The 18,069-nt window shown below is 46.3% G+C and overlaps 1 protein-coding gene across 3 annotated transcripts in view; it reads right to left on the bottom strand.

The window, feature by feature from the left end:
* The window catches only part of ELMOD1 (ELMO domain containing 1), a 67,373-nt gene extending 58,311 nt beyond the window's left edge, over positions 1-9,062 (bottom strand). Inside the window, exon 1 of one of the 3 annotated variants that reach the window (XM_060234854.1) lies at positions 8,840-9,053. The gene's annotated coding sequence lies outside the window, so the exon portion shown is untranslated. Of the gene's footprint in view, positions 1-8,839 lie in introns of all 3 variants that reach the window. The other 2 variants (XM_060234852.1, XM_060234855.1) reach the window with 2 other exon arrangements.
* Between the last annotated feature and the right edge of the window lie 9,007 nt (positions 9,063-18,069).

Below are 18,069 nucleotides of genomic sequence, written 5' to 3' on the forward strand. Positions count from 1 at the left end.
TTGCCTTGTGTATTTCTTGGGAGATCAAGACATGCTAAAACATAGAATCATAGAGTTGGAAGGGACCTCCAGGGTCATGTAGTTCAGCCCCCTGCACAATGCAGGAAACTCACAAACACCTCCCTCTAAATTCACATGATCTTCACTGCTGCCAGATGGCCATCTAGCCTCTGTTTAAAAACCCCCAAGGAAGGAGAGCCCACCACCTCCCGAGGAAGCCTGTCCCACTGAGGAATCGCTCTAACTGTCAGGAAGTTCTTCCTAATATTGAGCCAGAAACTCTTTTGACTTAATTTCAATCCACTGGTTCTGACCCTACCTTCTGGGGCCACAGAGAACAATTTCACACCACTCTCTAGATCAGGGGTCCTCAAACTACGACCCGCGGGCCAGATGCGGCCCGCTGAGGACGTTTATGCAGCCCGTCGGGTTATGGCAAAATCAGACCGGAAGTGATGTTTGACCTAAACTCGCATTAGCAATGCACACTTCCAGCACTGGGCTGAGGCGGCGGAGACAGAGTGTGAGGTGATACCAAGGTGAGGTGAGTTCCCAGGCCGGGGAAGGGAGAGAGATGCAGAAGACGGAGAACTGACGGTAAAATTGATAAATGGCTGCATCCTTCTATAGTAACGGCAGCCACCACAACAGACAGTTTTTGTTTTTACTATAGTCCGGCCCTCCAACAGTCTGAGGGACAGTGAACTAGCCCCCTATTTAAAAAGTTTGAGGACCCCTGCTCTAGATGCAGCCCTTCAAGTACTTGGAGAAAGTCCGGAGAAGGGCAACTAGAATGATTAAAGGGCTGGAGCACTTTCCCTATGAAGAAAGGTTGAAACGCTTGGGACTCTTTAGCTTGGAGAAACGTCGACTGCGGGGTGACATGATAGAGGTTTACAAGATAATGCATGGGATGGAGAAAGTAGAGAAAGAAGTACTTTTCTCCCTTTCTCACAATACAAGAACTCGTGGGCATTCGATGAAATTGCTGAGCAGACAGGTTAAAACGGATAAAAGGAAGTACTTCTTCACCCAAAGGGTGATTAACATGTGGAATTCACTGCCACAGGAGGTGGTGGCGGCCACAAGTATAGCCACCTTCAAGAGGGGTTTAGATAAAAATATGGAGCAGAGGTCCATCAATGGCTATTAGCCACAGTGTGTGTGTATATATAAATTTTTTTGCCACTGTGTGACACAGTGTTGGCCTGGATGGGCCATTGGCCTGATCCAACATGGCTTCTCTTATGTTGTTATGTTCTTATGAAGATGGTGATCATATCACCTCTCAGCCACCTTCTCTCCAGGCTAAAGATGCACAGCTCCTTCAACCTTTCCTCACAGGACTTGGTCTCCAGACCCCTCACCATCTTCGCTGCCCTCCTCTGGACCTGTTCCAGCTTGTCTTTATCCTTCTTAAAATGTGGTGCCCAAAACTGAACACAATATTCCAGGTGCGGTCTTACCAGAGCAGAGTACCATGCATCAAGATCACACTAAACTTCTGAAGCATACATACAAAATTCTACTGGTTTTATAATTACTGGCAACCAATGAGGTGCAGTTGTCACAGTGCTGGACTAGAATCCAGGGGAGATCCAGGTTCAAACAGCATCCTGGGTAACCTTGGGCCGCTCAAGTCTAACCTACCTCACAGGGTTGTTTGTGAGGACAAAATGTGTATGCATGGAAGTGTAAGGACTGCATGTGCCAAATTCCTTCCAGAGAGCTCAGGGAAGGATCAACATCTAATAGAGAAGAGTATACATTTGTTAAACAGAGTAAAATTGATAAATGGCTGCATTATACACAGAGTCTATTTTTAAAAAAGGCTCATAAACCTTACCAGATTGGGATTTTTTACTGGGGGCTTACATCTTAAAATGCTCTTTGAAGGAACTAGAAACCAGATACCCTTTAATCAGCCCACTATTCTATATCCGGCTCTTCCTTAAATTAGAAGCTGAGCATAAAGGAATAGATTATCATACATCAGCACAGCAATGGCAGGTGAAAAGTGACATTTTTTTCATTACAAAAAAATACGGTCGCAGCCCCTGGCCATCAGCCAGGCAGGGAATCTGCAACTGATTTATGTTTGGCACTTCTTATTTTAGCTGGGGAGAAGAGCAGGATCAATCCCTGGCTTCACAGTCCTCCTCCAAAGCGCTGTGCGAAGTCTGAGATGAGACCCTTCCTCTCATAGTGAGTTAGGGCTGCCAGTTCTTAGTGGGGAAATACCTCAAGATTTTGGGGGTGGAGCCTGGGGAAGACAGGGTTTGAGGAGGGAGCTCCTCGGTATCACCCAGTCACAAAGCAGCCATTTTCCCCAAGTGAACTGATCTATCATCTGGAGAAGAGTTGTAATTCCTGGAGATCTTTAGGTCCCACCTGGAGGTTTGCAACCCTACTGCAAGTCCTCTTTGCAAGCTTGGGGGTGGAGGGAGATTGGCAGGGTCAGTGGCAACCACCAATACGAACTGATGGCCAAGCTCAGCCAAAATTTAAGACCTTGTTAGTGGAGCTGTAAAATATGTGGAAGCACCACCAAAAACCTTTAAAAAAGAGGAACATCAAAAAGGATAAGAGGGGCTCTGTGTGTGTGTGTGTGTGTGTGCGCGTGAAGGCATATGAACAACAGGCCCACCAAAATGCTTTTGGTTCAGCATTTTATTAGAACCCACTGCAGTGCATGACAGCAAGACTCAAGCTACAATACGTGGATAAAAACAGAGCCACAGTAATAATAACCCACAGGACCGTACTCAAGGGTTATGCAGTCTGTGCATTACTGAACTCTTCCAGCGGAAAGCACTAATTATTTACCACAGTCAGTTTCTCTGTTGACTGCTGATCTCCAAGAGACAGCCAGAGAATAATACCTTGTAGCTTTTCACTGTCAATGACAGTTTTACAAAGAAGGAAGAGTGTTTGAAAAGCAATTCCCAGACAGAAGATCAGTGAAGTTTGCTGGGCTGCTGCACCACAGAAATCGAGTTAATGTTGGGCTTGGTTAATGCTGGGAGTGAGACATGAAACAATCCCCCTCCCCAATCAAAATCTTCAGGATGGCTACCTTAGAAAACACCATCAATTCTGATCATGCCCCAATTCAGAGCAGTGGGCTATCTGTCATTGCCAGGGCTTTGGAGAACTGGAAACCAATGAGATTTCCTGTTGCTTCTCGGCATGAGTTCAAGGATGAATACACACACCCTACCAAATCTCTCACTCTGAAGGAGAGTTGATGAGTCCAGATTGTGGCAACAGCATCTGCAGACCCCTATGCATCTGTTCTCAGCATGAAGCCCAAGTTTGATTTAAGAAATACAGCCAACCATTTTTATGCAGCTGAGTGAAGAGCCTGGCAGAATAGAATGGATCATTTGGTAAGTTTAGGAGGGTGGCTGGAGGCATATAGGTATGTTGGTCCACTAGTAGGTTTCCAGTATGCGTTGGTGTCATAGACTGGAAACCTACTGACCAACGAACCTACTGTGCCTCCAGCTCCCATCCTAAACATACCAAATGATCCACTGTATGCAGCCAGGTTCCACAGTAGATCCGTATCAGCTCCAATCCTACAGACAGAGATTCTCACCTAAGGGATCTACAACAAACCCTTTTGGAACTAAAATAATCCACTCGATGAAGTCAAGAAACAGATCAACAAAGCCAGAATGGTACCCAGAAAAAAAATTTGTTGTAAGATGGGCCTAAAAGAAACAATAACAGATACAGTGCTCAACTCAAAACAGTTCAACGTATCATAGAATCATAGAGTTGGAAGGGACCTCCAGGATCATCTAGTTCAGCAGGAAACTCACAAATACCTCCCCCTAAATTCACAGGATCCTCATTGCTGTCAGATGGCCATCTAGCCTCCATTAAAAAATCTCCAAGGAAAGAGAGCCCACCACCTCCTGAGGAAGCTTGTTCCACTAAGGAACCGCTCTAACAGTCAGGAAGTTCTTCCTAATGTTGAGCCGGAAACTCTTTTGATTTAATTCAACCCATTGGTTCTGGTCCTACCTTCTGGGGCCACAGAAAACAGTTCCACACCCTCCTCTAGATGACAGCCCTTCACGTACTTGAGGATGGTGATCATATCACCTCTCAGCCGCCTCTTCTCCAGGCTAAACATGCCCAGCTCTTTCAACCTTTCTTCATAGAACATGATCTCCAGACCCCTCACCATCTTCGTCGCCCTCCTCTGGACCCATTCCAGCTTGTCTACATCCTTCTTAAAATGTGGTTCCCAAAACTGAACACAATACTCCAGGTGAGTTCTTACCAGACCAGAGTAAAGCGAAACCATCACTTCACGTGATCTGCACACTGTACTTCTGTTGATACAACCCAAAACTGCATTTGCCTTTTTCATCAGTGACTTACAACCTCAGTTCTCTTTCACAAGTACTGGGGGACAAATCTTTTCTTGCATACAGTTACCCAATGTCAAATACTCCTCACCTGCAGTAATACAGAATCTAATTTGAACATGGACACTGGTACCAGCGTTTTCAATAAACCCCGATGCCAACTTTGCCGCCACATATACCCAGATAACATATGAACATATGAAACTGCCTCATACTGAATCAGACCCTCGGTCCATCAAAGTCAGTATTGTCTACACAGACTGGCAGAGTGGCTCTCCAGGGTCTCAAGCTGAGGTTTTTCACACCTATTTGCCTGGACCCTTTTTAACTGGAGATGTTGATCAAGTACACCATCTCAGGCTTACTATCCTGCTCTTCTTCTAACACTGTATTTGCCATTAAATGTCAACAATGCCCTTTGGTTCTCTACATGGGGCAAACAGGTCAAATTCTATGCCAAAGGATAAATGGACACAAATCTGATATCAAGAATCACAAGACTGGGAAACCCGTAGGAGAACATTTCAGCCTTCCAGGACATTCAATGGGTGATCTCAAAGTAGCTGTTTTATTGCAAAGGAACTTCAGGAACAGACTAGAAAGGGATATTACTGAGTGGTAAGTTATTACAAGACTCAGAACAATGGAATCCCAAGGACTTAACAGGGATATTGATTTCTTATCTCACTACATATACTAACCTAATTCCTCCCTTACATGCTCTAGAAGGGCCACACATCCTCTTTATTTTATTTTTTATTTGGAATAGTAGACTAGAATAGAATTGCCATCAGAATTTTTTTAAAAAACGGTTACTGTAAGCCACCTTGAACTTCACGGAAAGTTTTAAAAATCCCAAACCTCTTCCTCTCGCCCCTTAAAAGATACCTGCTACTCAAACCCATTCAAGGCAAACAAGCAGGCCTTGTGGTGTCTTTGAAGATCTTTTCAGGGAGCCCATTCCCAGAGGAGGAGCCATAATGGAAAAGGCCCTGCCTCTGGTCAATGCCAGATAAGCCAACCCAAGGGGTGGGAAAGTGCTCAAATGGCAGCCTAAAGAATGTAGCTGGCGCACAGGGACATATGGAAGGAGACACTCCTTCAGGTATCCAACCATACATCCTGCCAAATGTGCACTTCCAGCCTAACACTAGAATCTTCCTGGAATATCTGGCGAGCTAAACCTGATGCAGGAGCTTGAGGCCTACCAAAAAGAGAGATCTGCAACAGCCACTGTCAATTCACAGTCCTGTAAACATGCAACACCATGCCAAGAAACCAATTTTAGATTACCTGTTTAAGACGCCAGCTACCATCTGGAGTTATGTGTATATTAGCACTCCCACTGTTGTTCCTGTCACCAAGAACAGGGTAAAAAAAAATGGAAAAGGAAAATAACCCAGTGTAGCACCACCTTAGCATTTTGAAGCCAGGACAGAGCACAGTTGTCAGTTTGTCAGATCCAAAAGGTCGGACTCCTCAGGCAAAGGCAACAGAGAAAAGATAGCTTGTCATTCAACAGACTTTTCAGCTCAGAAAAAAAATACTTCAGTTGTGTCTGCTGAGGTTTCATGTAATCTTTATTCAGTGATAAAAACTAAACCCTCATTACTATTCAATGGAGAATCTGGAAATTGAGGGCAAGTTTCAGATAGCAATCTAGTCCCTCCCTACCCATACTCAACAACCTTCAGGATATTTTACTGATAGCAGACATAGCTGCATAGATCACCTTCAGGTGGACAACCAATAAGCTCGTATTTTCCCAAAATGGGGGGAAATAGGCTGCAGAATTTGAGTAATAAAATAAAAAACAAAAACCATGGGTCAAAGATTTCACAGAGATCCTTCTGGCTGTACACAGGTCATGTTCTTAATGCACAGATATTCTGAACATATATAATCTGCAAGCACAAAACTGACTCAAAAATCACAAGCAAATTAAACTCCAAACCACAAGCGTTCTCATTTTAGTTTTAAAACGTTTCTATCAGGCAGAAGACTGCATTATGGGAAGCCTAGAAGACGACCACACTTTGCGGAAAATTACTCAAAATCTAAAGAGGTTATCAAGCCAGAAGACAGCATCTTTCTGTATCATTGCTCCCCTGATACAAGTTATTTATCACTGCGTAGAAGAATGAGAAGCAGGCAGCCAACACCACAAGCATATTTATTACAAGAGGCAGGTTTTTGCTTGTGATGGAATCAGGCTTCAGTCAAGTGATCTAGCTGCACACACACCTCTGACATTATCTTCCCCCTCAGCTTCCCCCTTTATTATTCTTGTAGACTACTCAGAAACTAAAACCTATCTACTATGTATGCAAATATTTGGAAAAGGGGGAGGATGAGGAAACTGTAATGCAACAGCTTGGATTCTCACTTTTTGCCTCACATTTAAAGGACACTTATTCTTTATTTTATTTTGTAAATACCCATTAGGAAAGACTGCAAATTGCAACCTGGTTTATATTCAGCCATGAAGGTAAATGCTTTAACACCTCTGATGGTCTCCTTTAGATTCAAAGGGTATTTTTGGCCAGAATTAGAACTGTCTGACCTATCAGGATTCCTTGTCTACCATTGTGTTGTTAATCATTATGCACCCCCTCCAATGTTTTTAAAGGAGCAGAGTGGGCCAATCGCAGCAACTGGGTTAACCATCTCACTCCCAATTCAATTTAAATCCTGACAGCTTGGAGTCCATGCCTGTAAAATGCACTTGATGTTCTCTGTCTCCTCTTTTCTCTCTCTTCCTAGAATAGGGTCTCAGCCATGCATTGCTATCACCCAGGTGAGGTCACCAGGTATTGCTTTCCTCCAGGGCTTTTTTGATATAAAAAGCCCAGCAGGAACTCATTTGCATGTTAGGCCACACCCCTGATGTCATCATTGTTTCACATAGAGCTTTTTGTAGAAAAAGCACAACAGAAATTCATTTGCATATTAGGCCAAACCCCCTGCCACCAAGCCAGCTGGAACTGCGTTCCTGCTCAAAAAAAGCCCTGCTTCCCTCTTACCATCGCTTTTCAAGACCTGACCGCCACCATATTGTCTCCTCCACTTATAGAGCCATTGAGAAGACACAAACACACCAACACACACCCTGCAGTGCAAAGCACATGGGTATATCAACCCATTAATGGTTAACCTGCCCCCTAGTATATCAGGCTTTTCCAATATATTCTTATTCCAATTGTGTTGGGAGCAATCTCTCCATGACCATCCTTCATGAGAAAACCAACCAACGCTCACCTACTCCAAAACATCACAGGCTGATCCCTATTGGCAGATTTACACCCACTCCCATGCAGTCAGTCCTGTGCGCATCTACTCCCAGGCCGTTCAATACAAGACCACAGCCTTAACCACAAGGACTTCCATGGGACTAAGCCCGCTACACTTTACACACTCAGCAACGAGTTACACGGAATAACACTAGGCTAACTCTTTTGTGGCCATGTCAAAGACTGTGTTGCCCGGCTGCAATCCTGGACAATGTTACAGGGACATAAACCCCACTAAACCATCCAAGTAAAGATAAAAAGGGCTGGGCAAGCACAGCTACCTACTCCCAAGTATTTCAGCCTCATGGACCTAGGCTGTAAGCCATTCAAACCCATCCAGCCGGCCGGGCTCGCAGACGAAAACTAAGGAGCCCATTCCTCCAGAAGCAAACATCTATGCACCTGAGGGGAGGGGAGGGAGGAGGGGGGGGGGGAGATGTACTGCTGTATAAGCATTCAAGAACTAGAATCTAGGTGCCAAAAGCCTATGGGTTGTTTCAACAAGGAATTCTATCTGACTTTTCCTTTTTTCTTTTCTTTTCAGAGAGAGCAAGTAATGCAAGAAAGGAAGACGCGTTTTCGACGACCGCTTACCTTCCTCTGCTCCCTTATTCCCCTCCCTCACACGGGGATTTATGATATCCCAGGCAAAGCCCTCCAATAGCAACAACTGTATTCAGCAAGGGAGCAGCAAGGACGGATCAATGCAAGCAGACGTCCACCCCAATGCAAGCGGCCGCCACAAGCCGCGATCGATAACCGCGAATCCCTCCTCCCCCCCCCCCCCCGGCAGCTGGTGGCTGGCTCTGGGTGCGGAGCAAGTGCGGCGCCCCGGGAGCTCGCGCCGCTCGCCATGATTAATTGATCGCCGGTCGCTAGGCGACCCGCGCCGGGCTTTGCTGCTTTCCCGGAGCAGCAGCAACAGCAGCAAGCAGGCTCGGCTTTTTGCAAGTCCGAATGCAGCTGCTGGGGCGCAGAGGCGAACCCAGGGGGTGATGCGGCACCATCTACACGAGCAATACCAAAATGCAAAGGGGGCGGGGGGGGGGAGAACTCTCCAGTCTAGAGTTTGCAGGCGCCAACGCCCCCGCCCCCTGGGCCCATTGTTGCAACGAGGGAAAAAAAGAGGGGGTTGCAAAAGGGCAGCCTCCTCGGCTGCTTACTCACCTCGGTCCTTGGCTCTCACAGTCCCATCGCGCCGCAGAGTCTCCAGCCGCCTGCCAGCGTCCCTCCTGCTCTCCGGCGAAGGCGGCGGGAGCCCGACGGCGCGGTTGGAATCTGGGTCACCGCAGGGATCAACGAGAGGAAGAGGAAGAAGCGGCGGCGGCACTAAAGCGCGCGCAAGAAAGGACAGCCGCTGCGCCCTGGGCAGGGGAGGCGCAGCTTCGGGGGAGGCTACATGGAGAAGCCGCGCTGCGCTCGCTTTGCCCCCTGCTGGCGAGAGCCCGACACTGCGACACCAAGAGAGAGACGGAGACTCTGCGGCCTAGATGGGATAGGGGCAGGCCTGCACTTCCACGTGGGGGCCTGGTTCACACGCGCGACGCGTGCCATTTCCAGGTTAGGAATCTCAGCGAGGTATAATGCCATAGAGGTTGCCTACCATAGCAGCCATTTTCTCCAGGGGGACTGATCTCTGTCATCTGGAATGGACTTGTGATTCTGGGGATCTCCAGGCCCCATCTGGAGGTTGGCAACTATAATACTGACTAGGTTAGTTGTACTCCTGAGGACTGATACATGAAGAGGAGCCTGCATCAAGGCACTGCCAGATCTCTTGCAATACCAGAGCATTTATACAAACTGGCGTTTCCTGGGTGGACAAGATGATCCAGCTGTGAATGACTGGAGTGCAATATCTGACCTTGTGTAGATGCTGCCCAACAAGATCTGAAGTGTTGTATCCATGATGTCCTATTTGCACACATAAACCAGCACAAGCTCTTGCAGGAATCAGCTCATAAGCATGCATGTGTGAACCTCAGGTTTTCCCTACCAGTAAGGTCTTATTGGATTTCATCTAAGGACATGGCAGGGGGGCTTCAGCTCAGATACAGCCTCTGCTTTGCACGTAGAAGGTTATTAGATATATTGGATTTATATTATACCCCACCCTACAATCCGAGTCTCAGAGTGGTTGCAATCTCCTTTACCTTGCTCCCTCACAACAGACACCCTGTGAGACGGGTAGGGCTGAGAGAGCTCTCCCAGAAGCTGCCCTTTCAAGGACAACTCCCACGAGAGCTATGGCTGACTCAAGGCTATTCCAGCAGCTGCAAGTGGAGGAGTGGGGAATCAAACCCGGTTCTCCCAGATGAGAGTCCATACACTTAGCCACTATATCAAACTGGTTGCAGGTTCAAGACTGGGCATCTGCAGTTAGATCAGATAAATGGAGGTGATGTGAAAGACCTGGACTCAATACCCTGCGGAGCTGTAACCAGTTGGGGTAGCCGGCTCTCACCTTAGTAAACCAAGGGTTTGACGCAATATAAGGCAGCTAATCTGGGTTTGATTCCCCACTCCTCTACATGAAGCCTGCTGAGTAACCATGGGTCAGCCACAGTTCTCACACAGCTCTTTTTTCAAGAGCAGTTCTCTCAGCCCCACCTACCTCACAGGATGCCTGTTGTGGGGAGAGGAAGGGAAGGAGATTGTATGCCATTCTGAGACTTCAAGTGAAGGGGTGGTAAAAATCCAGTCTTTCCTCCTCTGTCAATGACGGACCGTCATCATCATGAATGCCAGTCACAAACTTAAGTAACTGGCAGCAATTTTTAAAAAGCCACTGGCCAGCAAGCATTTTAAAAGCTAATGGAGACTGCAGTGTGGAACAGCCAGTGCGGTGTAGTGGTTAGAGAACTGGACCAGGATAGGGAAGACCCAGACTTGCGTCTCCACTCAGCCATGGAAGTTTGCTGGGTGACATGGAGCCAGCTGCTGTTACTCCAATGCATCACAATAACATAAGAGCCACATAGAATGAGCATCAGATGTTCAAGAGCTGCAAGATGGGAGGAAGGAAGGCAAATAAATGGGGGGAGGTAGAGGTAGAAAGAAAGCAACTTTAAATGCATTCTCCAAGCCACTGGCTGGCTTAGTTTCAAGAAGTGCTTTAAAGAGACAAATGCTTTCTTCAAGCTGGCCAATGAGGTGGTGGGGGTTTCGAGAGTCACACAATATGTGTGAAAAGAGCTGTGGCTCCTGACCCACAGTTTGGCCACCCCTGCTCAAATGGAAGAGGGAAGAATGGGGCTGTAAGTTACTTTGGGGGCCCATCAGGGAGAAAAGTGAAGTGAAATATATATAAAATAAGATATAGAGTGGTTACTAACTAGGGATGCTAGTTTTCAGGTGGGACCTGGGGATCCTTGGGAATCACAGCTCATGTCCAGACCGCAGAGATCAGTTCCCCTGGAGAAAATGGCTGCTTTGGAGGGTGGACTGACTCTATGGCCTTGTACCCCACCAAGGTTCCTGTGTCCTCCCCAGGCTGCACCCCAAATCTCCAGGAGTTTCCCAACCTGGTTCTGGCAACCCCTACCAGTAGTCAGAGAGGATCTCACATCCCTATTACCCAACCTGGAAACACTCAGCCTGTTTTCAGGGAGGGTGTCTGGAGAATCAATTCATATAAAACTAACAGGAGATGGAGTGGGCTAATAAAAACCAGCAGGTGACTCGGTCTGGATGGCATGCCTCTGAGCATTCATAAGAAGCTGAGATGTGGAACGGTTGACATAAAAATATGCAACAAGCCAGTGTGCTGTAGTGGCTAAAGTGTTGGACTAGAGTCCAGGAAACACAAGTGAAAATCCCCACTCGTGCCATGGAAGCTTGCTAGGTGACCTTGGGCCAGTGACACTTTCTCAGCCTAACCTACCTCACAGTGTTCTGGGGATAAAATGCAGGCAGGAAGATCAATATAAGCCACTTGGGTCCCCATTGGGAAGAAAGGCAGGGTATAGGTGAAGTAAGTGAGTAAATAAACAAACAGATAATCCTGTTGTTTCAATTGCTTTCCCTATCTGGGCCCGTTAACTTACTGGAAAAGTTCCCGGATGGGGGTGGCATTGCCCTGGAGGGCTGGGGGAAGCCGGGAGTGAGCTGAGCTGGGCCCCAGCAGTGTTAGTGGCCCTGTGGAAGCAGCTCTGCTTGGACCAGGTTATTGGCGTGAATAATGCTACTGGTTTACCTCTCGCCTTTGTCCAATGCAACTGCAGGCCAGGTTGGAGCCAAGAAGTGTCTCTGCCAATCCACAGTTCTTTAGTGAGACAAGAGATGCATGCAGTCACACAGTTCAGTTTGTTCCTGGGTTATTTTAACATCTCTGTCCGCTCCTCTCCTTGGAAAATAGCAAATTTAGCATCACTTTTTAAAAGAAAGCCAGACTAACGTCTGTTACAAATAAATGAGTGGAAACCATTACTAAAGACATAATTCTATAGAAGAGCGTTCTGTATGGGGGAGGGACAACTTCTGCTAAGGAAAGTCCTGCCTCTTCCACCTTTCTGAGTTCTTTCAAAGTGTTAACAGACATGTAGACATTGTATGCTTGGACTTCTGACCCAAGGCTCATGAGTAAACTTAGCATTCAGGGAGTAACAGGATGTGTCCTCTCATGGATTAGAAACTGGTTAATCAACATCCAAAAATAAAATCCAAGCAATGCCTTTTATTAAGACCAACCAAAATAACATGACTCATACTGCAAGCTTTCACGTTCTGCAGAACTGATTTTCAGCCTGGGTTTTGAAAAAAATGAAGGGAACGAAAAGCGCATCTTCCAGGACTTGGTGTTAAGGCCTCTTTATCTGGACCCCTGTGTTGGATGCTTGGTTGGACATGGGGCATGGCTAGATGGTACCTGTAGCACATTGGGAAGAAGAAACAAAAATAGAAGCCACATCCAGAGGAAAATGTAATAAACTGTGTTTCTTGAATGCTCAAATGAATGCAGACAACACTTTTAAAGTTACCCAACTTGAGGTAGGAGTCAACAGATAATTCTCACAAACGAAGGAAATTAGTGGTCCTAATAATTGTTAGGGTTGTCAGCTCCAGGCAATTTTGCAAAATTCCAGGCGATTGTGGTGGTAGAAACTGGAAGGATGAAGTTTTGGGAGGGGATTCAGTGGCGTAATTCTAGGACTTCAGTTTCTCCTATACTGTATAGTATACCATAGAGCACACCCTCCAACTTGGCGTAGTGATTAAGAGTGATGGACACTAATCTGATTCCCCACTCCTCCACATGATGCCAGCTGGGTGACCTATACTGTATAGTATACCATAGAGCACACCCTCCAACTTGGCGTAGTGATTAAGAGTGATGGACACTAATCTGATTCCCCACTCCTCCACATGATGCCAGCTGGGTGACCTTGGGTCAGTCTCAGTTCTCTCAGAACCCTCTCAGTCCCTCTTGCCCCACAGGGTGTCTGCCGCCATCTCATTTGTTCATAACTAATTTAGAAATGAACAGTAAAATGGCCAAGTTTGCAGATGACTTCAAATGTATTTAAGGTATGTGGAGAAACGCCATCTTAGTTAATGGTGGTGCTTGGTTGGGAGGGAACATGAAACTGCTAAGGCAGGCTTTGTGGCCTAGCCTTCCCTTCATTCCCTCCTCCCTTCCAGAGTTAAACCATCGCCTCTAGGGGGAAAGCCTCCTAGAGGGGCAGGAAGTTCTTTTTTTTTATTGGAGTGAGGCGGGAAAAGTTCAGTTCTCGGCTGGCCCTCAAGGAGAGAGGTTGTCAGTCTGTGGGCTCCTGACTGTAGGAGAGGCCTTCTCAAGAGGGAGAGGAAGAGTGGACTCCAGGCAGTCAGACCGAGGAAGTCATCCATAAGGCAGGGCAAGTTTAGACCAGGGACGGGAGGATGCGTTTAAATCCACCTTTTATTTATCCTTCTGGTTGCTGTTTGGGTGCTGTGCTAAACTTTTACATGCAACTGCTTTTTTTCTTCTTTTCTTTTTCTCTTCTAATTAAATATTTTTACTGTTTTGAATGCTGGCAGTCAAACTTTGTACCACATAGATCCCCAACTGCTTTAGACCACGCTGCTTTATGAAGGGGGCCCCGGGGAAGGGGAAAGGCATGTATTTGGATAAGGTGCCAGTCCTCCAGGGGTTCCCCGAAGAAGTGCTGTGGTCTCTGTGATACCCAAGTACAGGGTGGCAGAGGACCTTGAGGCCTCGCCTCAGAGCTGGAGAGGGGGATTGGGAGTCCTGTTCCTCTCAATCTGAACCCCTAGACTGAGCAGGTGGTGGCAGCGAGCCCAAGTGGCTGGAGGAGAAATAGCTCCCTCCAAAAAGGGGAACGGGGTCTGGTAGGCAAACCAGGGCCGTTCTGTCACAGGCATTGTAAAGAGTTCTGACAAGAAAAAGAAAATAATAAGAATAAGCAGGCCTCACAGGAGCGCAGCTCCTGAACCTTTCTGAGAGTTCCACCTCCTCCTGAGAGTTCTACCTCCTTGTCCATTGAATAGTATGTGCAGCTGCATAACAATCCCTGAATGAGCTCCACCACTTATTTTTCTACAAAATAACCCCTGAGGATTGTTATATATATATCCCTCCCTTCACTTGGAGTCCCTCCCTTCACTTGGAGTCTCAGAGTTGCTCACAATTTCCCTTCCCTTCCTCTCCTCACAACAGACACCCTGTGAGGTAGGTGGGGCTGAGAGAGCTCTTTTGAGAACTGCTCTTGAGAAAGCAGCTCTTTTAAGAACTGTGAGTGACCCAAGATTTCTCCAATTTGGATGAGTGTGCTACCACATAGCAAATGAGGTGAAAGGTAAGTGTTAAAGTTGCGCATGTTGGGGCAAAAAATATTTAAATATATGCTCATAGATAGTGAAATGGTAGCTGACTGATGAGGCAGAGGTGGTGGGATCAATGAAAATGTGGTCTGAGTATGAAGTAGTAGGGAAAAAGACAGATTAGCTTAACACCCTTGGAAGGCCTCCTCACCTGTTCCTTGTCCCAGATGTGGCACAATATGGCACAGTAGGTGGTGTAATTGTTGGACTAGTATCTGGGAGGTCAGGGTTCGAATCCCTACTCATTATGGAAGCTCACTGGGTGATTTTGGGTTGGATACGCTTTCTCAGTCTAACTACCTCACAGAATTGTTGTGAGGGGAGAAGAGGGCAGTAAACCACTTTGGGTCCCCATTGGAGGAAATATTAGGGTATAAATAAAGATGAAGGTATGCTATCTCTGAATGTGGAGATTCCGCTGCTTAGCTATTGTGACTTTCTTGATGTAACTATCTGTCAAGAATTTGTGATAGATCAGCATATTGCCAGCCCCTGTAAGATTGGTCTAATTGACTAATGTAAGGGGTCTGCCATCCCCATCCTTCTATCTGGCAGCTTCTCTGCTTGCACAGGGTGTTTGTCTTTAGTGCTTCTCATGGAATGGCTCCAGCATCCCAGAAGTTCAGCAATGCACACCTCATTCACCTGAGGTATTGAGCTAACACAGCAGCTCACGGCCTGGACAACCCCACCTTGAGGAGTGGGTAACTAGAGGGATTAATCACAAAGACTCATAAGCAGAGCCTTAAATGCTTTGGTGGACTGAAGCCAGCAGATGTAACTCTGACCCTGCTTAAATCAATGGGAGCTGTGCCATAGACATAAACATCAATTAGGTTTTCTGCATGTTCAGCAAATCACAGTGTGTTAACAAGAATCACACATGCTCTTGCCAAAGGACACTGTGTGAGTGGGGAGGGAGGCACTCAAAATTTAGTAGGGCTCTGCACTACATACCCTCCCCCCATTGCAGCATCTCAGGTTCAAAGGCTTCTCCCAGATTAGAGTCTGTGCTCCTAACCACTACACCAAACTGGCCCTCCTTCACATTCCTACTAACTGGTCCTTTTAACTGGAGATACCAGGGACTGAACTTGCAACCTTCTGCATACAATGCACTGCTCTGCCACTGACCCACTCCAAGGAACATTTTCCACATGGACTTTTCTGTTAAGGAAACAAGGTGCTCTACCGGGAGAAGCTTGTGGCAGAGGATCTTGACAGTAAATTCATACATCCAAGCAATTGTGCTTTCTGGTTGTCCCATGTGATCTGAACTTTCCTGCAGCTGCCCAGTGCCAGCAGACAATCATAGAGATGGCCAAGTGGTCTCTGAGGGAAGATTGCTGACCATTCTACATCTTCACCATGAAGAATCCCCGAAAAGCTTCTGAAGAACCACACAACTTCTGGACACTGTCTGAAGACCTGCCACACTAGCACAATGGTGTAAATTAAAAAAACTGCTAAGAGACACCATACATTTTAAACAACAAAACAGTGTAATGTAAAGGTCAGTGGTGTTCTGACAAAGCTTGCACGTAGAACTTCAAATAGACAAGAACATATAGCAAAAAGACATTCACAGAAGACAGTTCAAAAACAGTCTTTCCAAGGAGTAACAATATTCCAGTATTTAGTTTGTGGAACTAAAAGAAGCCCTTCCAAAGACGTCTGTTCTAAATATAAAGACCTTTCATCCGTTTTCCTTCAGTTTGGAGGCTTATTTATCACTGGAATCTAATCTTTACAATACATTCACAGGAGACCAACAAGGTTCAGAACATGTCTGTTAGATTTCCAGATGTCCCATGTGATCTGAACTTTCCTGCAGCTGCCAACTGCCAGTAGACAATCATAGAGATGGCCAAGTGGTCTCTGGGGAAGGTTGCTGCCATTCGACATCTTCACCATGAGGAATCCCCGATAAGCTTCTGAAGAACCACACAACTTCTGGACACTGTCTGAAGACCTGCCGCACTAGCACAATGGGGCTGCGTTTGGTTCGCTGCTTCCTTGACGGGGATGAGATGTAAATTGCAAAAATATTGCTCACCTAGTGTAGCTAGCATGAGGATATCTGGCTACGGCTGCATAGCTTTCCAACTGCCTACCGAAGTCTAATGTTTTGTGACAGAACTGGGTTTTGCCAGACATGTGTAGGAATTTGACTGAGGGGCAGAAGAGAATACTGTAATATCCATTTAAATCAGAGAGATTCTGTAAAGTATTAACTTCATCTCCCCTGTCAGAGCAGATCCCAGGCATGGAAGGAGGGGATTCTTGCAGCACCCGTAGCCAAACCAAAGCAGTTACAGTTTCTAACCTGAAAATCATTCTCTTTGAAGAAGAGACAGTGATCTTCCGGCTTTGATATGCAAAAAAAGTATTAAAATGTGAAGAGAAAATGTTTGATGCATACATCTCCTATGTGAGACTTATTTCTAAGTAAACATGCATGGGCTCCAGCTGTTGATTCTGTCAAGTGAGAAACACTAATGAGGCCAACAAAAATAGCTTCAGAGCCAATTCACACACACCTTGGCTCTACTACAGGTGAATGCAGATCTTTGAAAATCACAAATCCAGAGGGCTGGTTCCCATCAGGACTGTGTAGAGTGAGGAGGGAAGTCATTCAACTTTCCCCTTGTGAAGAAGAAGAAGATATTGGATTTATATCTCGCCCTATACTCTGAATATCAGAGTGGTCACAATCTCCTTTACCTTCCTCCCCGACAACAGACACTCTGTGAGGTGGGTGGGGCTGAGAGAGCTTTTACAGCAGAGCTGCCAGAGCTATGGCTGACCCAAGGCCATTCCAGCTTTTACAGCAGAGCTGCCAGAGCTATGGCTGACCCAAGGCCATTCCAGCAGCTGCAAGTGGAGGAGCGGGGAATAAAATCCAGTTCTCCCAGATAAGAGTTCGCGCACTTAACCACTGCACTAAACTGGTTCTCCCAGTTTGTGCTGTTTTCCCAGTCAGGACAGTGCCTTTTACCAAGCATGACCACTGATCTGTCAAAGTCAATATTGTCTCTTCTGACGGTTGATGGCTCTCTGGGGCTCAAGTGGAGGTGTTTCACATCACTCAGTTATCGTCTCCTTTTAACTACGGGTGCCGGGGACTGAACCTTGGCTTTTTGCATGCAGAGCAGATGCTCACCCACTGAGCTATGGCCCAAAGGGACCAGGGACAAATACTGGCTTCCCAGGGTTATTTTTTGAAAAAATTCTGGGAATTCCATTAATGTCACAATTCCATTAATGGGAAATCCATTAATGACAAAGGGGACCAAATAGATGTTGTTTACCTTGACTTCCAGAAAGCTTTAGATAAAGTTCCTCATCAAAGGCTCCTAAGTAAGCTCGAGAGTCATGTAGAAAAAGGACAAGTCCTCTTGTGGATCAAAAACTGGCTAATTAATAGGAAGCAGAGAGTGAGTATAAATGGGCACTTTTCACAGTGGAAGATGGTAAGCAGTGGGGTGCCACAGGGCTCAGTACTGGGTCCCATGCTCTTTAACTTGTTCATTAATGATTTGGAGTTGGGGGTAAGCAGTGATGTGGCTAAATTT

The sequence above is a fragment of the Heteronotia binoei genome, chromosome 3, assembly GCF_032191835.1.
Source record: "Heteronotia binoei isolate CCM8104 ecotype False Entrance Well chromosome 3, APGP_CSIRO_Hbin_v1, whole genome shotgun sequence".
Lineage (NCBI taxonomy): Eukaryota > Metazoa > Chordata > Lepidosauria > Squamata > Gekkonidae > Heteronotia > Heteronotia binoei.